Genomic DNA, 5,471 nt, shown 5'->3' on the forward strand with positions numbered 1-5,471 from the left:
GGTTTCATGCCTAATGTGGGGCTTGAACTCATGGCCCTAAAATTGAGAATCATATGCTCTACTGACTGAGCCAGCCAGACACCCTAACAAGACATCCTTAAATAAAAATAAAGACACTAAAAATAAAGAGCTGGGCAAACATATCAAACAAACAAACAAGCAAAAAACAAAAAAACAAAAACAAAAAAGAAGTAAGATGATAAGATCAGTATCAGAGAAGACAGAATTTGAGGCAAAAAGGTAGGATAAAGAGGGATATTTTATTTTTACAAATGTATAGTCCACCAAGATGTTATAATAGGTTATAAATATTTGTGGACAAAATATATAAAGCAAAAATTGTTAGAAATACATAAAGAATTTGACAAAACTGCACTTATAATGGACATTTTAATATTCTTCTGTATTTATACAATACAAAGAACAAAATGAGATGAAGTTTGGATTACATATAGTTAGAAAGCTTGAATTAATAGATACACGTAGGACTTTGTATGCAACAAAAACCTCTATTCTTGTCAAGTAGAGATTTGAAAGGTAAAAATTACACTGTCAGTTTCTGACCACAGTGAAATAAAACAAGAAATTAAGAAGAAAAAACTTTCCTCCCATCAAATTAAATTACTTATAAATATTCATACAAATTAAATTTTTTTTAATGTTTATTTTTGAGACAAAAAGAGAGAGAAAGAGACAGAGTGAGAGTGGGGGAGGGGCTGAGAGCGAGGGAGACACAAAATCTGAAGCAGGCTCCAGGCTTGGAGCTGTCAGCACAGAGCCCAACACTGGGCTTGAACTCATGGACTGCGAGATCATGACCTGAGTCAAAGTCGGACGCTCAGTCAACTGAGCCACCCAGGTGCCCCAAAATATTCATGCAAATTTAAATGAAAGAGGAAATCAAAACTGATATTATAATTTAGACATTAATACATGAAAATACACAGTAAAAGATGTATTCACAGGAAATTCATAAAATTAAATGTTTTTATTAATAAACACGAAATGTTGAAATAAAGAAGGTAGAAAGAACAACAAAATAATATGAAGGCAAAAGTAAGAATTGTTTTCTGCCTCTGCCCAAGTAATTCAAAACTTTTTGCATTTAAAATAAATGTCAATTTAGCAGAATATAAGATCTGTCTCCATTTTCGAAATAAAATAAGAAACTCAAAGATCATTATTGTATGGGGACTACTTCACACTATGTCCCCCAAATTCTCCTGGGACATGAGTACTTTCACTTTCCTTTACATCCAGATGTACACAAATGGAAACTTCAGAAACACTGGTCTCTTTCTTTCTTTCTTTCTTTCTTTAAAAAAAATTTTTAACATTGATTTGTTTTTCAGAGAGAGAGACAGAGCGTGGGCAGGGGAGGGGCAGAGAGAGAGGGACACAGAATCTGAAGCAGGCTTCAGGCTCTGAGCTGTCAGCACAGAGTCTGATGTGGAGCTCGAACGTATGCACTGTGAGATCATGACCTGAACCAAAGATGGACACTTATCCTACTGAGCTATCCAGGTGCCTCTCTTTCTTTCATTTTTTAAATATTTATTTATTTTTATTTTGAGAAAGGGAGAGAGAGTGTGCAAGTGGAGGAGTGGTAGAGGGGGGGGGGGGAGGAGAGAGAATCCCAAGCGGGCTCTTGGGATCCTGTGGTAAAACTGGCTCCTGTTAGATGATGCAGGACCTGTCAGAACCAGGGTAGAGTGTTGGGAGGGTGGGTCAGAATGGGGAAGGTGAAGACTGGGAATCTAGACAGACATGCAGGGATAGTTAGTTGAGACATGGACAGACATGTGGCAATGTGTCTGTCAATTCACCCAAATGAAATTAGTAATCAGTTGACTTACAGATAGGATTAACAAGATACAGGAATCATCCAAACTGTCCTCTAAGGACTATCTTTTGTTGAAGGCCATGGCTCTTCCTGTGCTCATCTCCACAAAAAGGCGCAGGTCCAGATAAGGACTGACAGTCTGCCGTAGCAGAATCAGGATCAGTGGTTGTTAGAGGATCAATAGGCAAGCAATTAGCCAAGATCTGAGTGCTAAAAACATCAGGAAGAACCTGCTAGCATGAATCAGGAACTGGATTTTACAAGGGATTATTGCAGAGCTGGGGCTGAAGAGCTGTACGATACAGCATTTATCAGACAAGAACTAGGTCACAAGGAAACATGGAGTACAGAATTAAAGAAAAGAAACCTTCCAGGCCTACTTCACATTGAATCAGTCAGACCCAGGGCTCCTGCTCACCTTGTCTTGGCCTTGGATGGTGGCTCCAGAGTACATAGTGCAGATGAACCTGTAGGCAGGAGTTCCAGAGATTATGAGGTAAGGGTAGCAGTACTGTAAGGTCAGGGTCTTAAATGTGTTCAATTGTGTGAGCTTCTCAAATAGCATCTGTATTTCCTAGATAAGTCTAGTTGCTGAACTGAGCTCTGTCTCTGGGTGACACTTCTTGTGGTATGTGGGAGGATTCTGCATACCCTGGCCTCTTCCAGGAGCTGACTTGTAAGCAACATTCAGATCTTAATAGATGTCATTTCCTCTCTGACCCCCGAACTCTACTAGGTGTCCCTCTTGTGTGCTCCCTTAACACCCTGACATGGCACTATCACACTGTGACATAGTGGCCTGTTTTCTGCTGCATAAGCCCCATTGTTTGCATTTAACTATTGTAAATTAGTGTACCAATGAGTCTGAATGTGATATCCTTTGTATAGCTGTGTAATGTTGAGATTACTTATGAAAATTTCTAAATGAAACTTTTTACCCTTGGATATTATATGGAAAGTAACTGACCAATTGTCTAATTTGTGTGGTGTCAAACCGCACCCAGTGTTTAAACCAATCCCAAGGGGAGCCTGGACAGTCAAAATATCACAGCAGGGTAGGACTGCCAAAGGGGAAATTTATAGCTAAATGCCTATATTAGAAAAGAAGAAAGATCAAATCAATTACTTAACTTCCACCTTAAGAAACTAGAAAAGGAAAAGTGAACTAAACCCAAAGGGAGTGGGAGAAATGGAATAATAAAGATAAGAGTGAAAATAATATAGAAAATCAATAGAAAAATGTAACAAAGTGAAAAATTGTTTCTATGAAAACATCAAGAAAATAGACAAACTTTTACCTTGACCAAGAAAAAAAAGAGAGAAGACAGAAATGACTGAAATCAGGAATGAAATAGGAACATCGCTACCAACCTCACAGAAATTAAAAGAATTATAAGGAAATATTTGAACAATGTATGCCAATAAATTAGGTAACTTAGATGACATGGAAACTTCCCTAGAAAGACAAAAATTACTGAAACTGACTCAAGTAGAAAATAGAAAATATGTGTGTGTACATAAACATTTTTTCTGGAAGAGTATTTTGTTAGAGCAGTTTTAGGTTCACAGCAGAACTGAGAGGAAGTGCCAGAGATTTCCCATATGCTCTCCGCCCCCACACATGCACAGCCTCCCCCATTATCACCAAACCCCCAGCAGCAGACATTTGTGACAACTGTTAACCTACATTAATATGTCACAAACACCCAAAGTCCATAGTTTACATTAGGGCTCCCTCTTGGTTACCTTCTATAGGTTTGGATAAGTTCATGACGACATGTTGCCATCATTATAGTATCATGCAGAGTATCTTCACTGCCTCCCCAAATCCTCTGTGCCCTGCTTATTAATCCCTCTCTCCCACCTAATCCCTGGAAACCTTTGATCTTTTTACTGTGTCCATAGTTTTGCCTTTTCCAGAATGTACTGTTGTTGGAATCATACAGTATATAGCTTTTTCTGTGCTTCTTTCCCTTGCTAATACACATTTAAGCTTCTTCCATATCTTTTCAAGGGTTGACAGACCATTCTTTTTGGTGCTGAATAATATTCCATTGTTTACTCACCCATTCACCTGCTGAAGGACATCTTGGTTGCTTCCAAGTTTTGGCAATCATAAGTAAAGCTGCTATTAACATTCATATGCAGGTTTTTTGTGTGGATACAAGTTTCTATCTCCTATGGGTAAATACCAAGGAGCTCAAGTGTAAGATCATATGGGACAAGTATGTTTAGTTTTGTAAGAAACCCCCTGTCTTCTGAAGTTGCTGTCCCATTTTGTATTCCCACCAGCAATGTATGAGAGTTCCTGTTGTTCCACATCCTCACCAGCATTTGCTGTTGTCAGTGTTCCAGATTTGGTCATTCTAATAGGGGGGTAGTGGTATCTCATTGTTTTTGGGGTTTTTTTGGTTTTATTTTACAGGTAATACTCAAACTTTAATGTAAATATAATGTACTTTAAAAAATCAAGATACTGTACAATTTTTCAGAAATCATTTACTCATATGCTGCTCCTCAGTTAGATTTCAGAACTACCCAAAAACTTTAAGGGTAGACTGAAGGGAAAAAAAGGTAGATTCTTTCTCTCTCAGTAGCCTTTTTACATTTATTTCTGACATTCTTCCTACACATTCAGGCCTATAAGCCTTGCCCCAGTACTGCCTCTTCTGGATCAAGTCATCTGGGCTCAGGCCTTTCTGTCTCCCCTGCATGCTGGCAGTGGCTATGTGCTCAAAGGTCCCGGGGTTTTAGTTGTTCCGTTCTGGTTCCTCTTGATCTTTTTGGATCCTCTCTAGAGTCTCATGGCTCATGGCCTGTGCTGGGAAGGGCAGCTTGTGGCCAACCTGGTTGAGGAAAGCTTGTACCTCTTTGAATCCACAACACCCACCCATTTCTACTGTGAGACGGCCAGCCTTCACAGTCATGTAGTGATCCCCCCATGCACTGTCCCATACCCTTGTGGGTGGTGGGCTTGAAAGGGGCTGGTACTCTCTATAAGGCAAACTGTGTTCTTGGGGTCCAGAGAGTGGTTGATTGTCAGGTGCATCATTTCAAAATGCCCCCAGTGGAGGTAACCACCACCCAGTGCCAAGATTGCAAAAATGCCTTCTGTGAATTCAGTAGCTTCAATAGAAGGTCCCCATATGTCACTCGAGTATTTGGGTTCTCTTCTCATTTTTGGCACAGGGGTGCCCTTTCAACAAATCTAAGCATGAGCTTTTCAGGAATGGAAACATCCTTAAAAGTTGGCGCCAGGAGCAGGGTCTTTAGGCCAGCACAGGCAGGCGGAGCTGCTCAAGAATCTGACAGTGGTGCTCACATGAATGGCGCCCAGGCACAAGCCAGCAGCCACCACATGGCCATGGCCACCACTGCAACCACCTCCACTGGGCACGGAGGGCAGCACCCTAGTGCCACACTGGAATCAGTTCAGGGCTGCCAGTATCTCACTGTTTTAATTTGCATTTCCTGATGTCACATGATGTTGAGCCTCTTTTCATATACTTATTTGCAATCTTCTTGGAGGAGGTGGCTGTTAAGGTCTTTGGCCCTTTTTTTTAATCAAGTTGTTTGCATTCTTACTAAATTTTAAGAGTTTTCTCTGTATTTTTTTGCACATTATTTA

General features: G+C 40.0%; 1 pseudogene; it reads right to left on the bottom strand.

Annotated features, from left to right (window-relative positions):
• Positions 1-1,881: 1,881 nt before the first annotated feature.
• Positions 1,882-5,203, bottom strand: LOC122467070 (annotated as a pseudogene).
• Between the last annotated feature and the right edge of the window lie 268 nt (positions 5,204-5,471).

This window comes from Prionailurus bengalensis, chromosome A3, assembly GCF_016509475.1.
Source record: "Prionailurus bengalensis isolate Pbe53 chromosome A3, Fcat_Pben_1.1_paternal_pri, whole genome shotgun sequence".
NCBI lineage: Eukaryota > Metazoa > Chordata > Mammalia > Carnivora > Felidae > Prionailurus > Prionailurus bengalensis.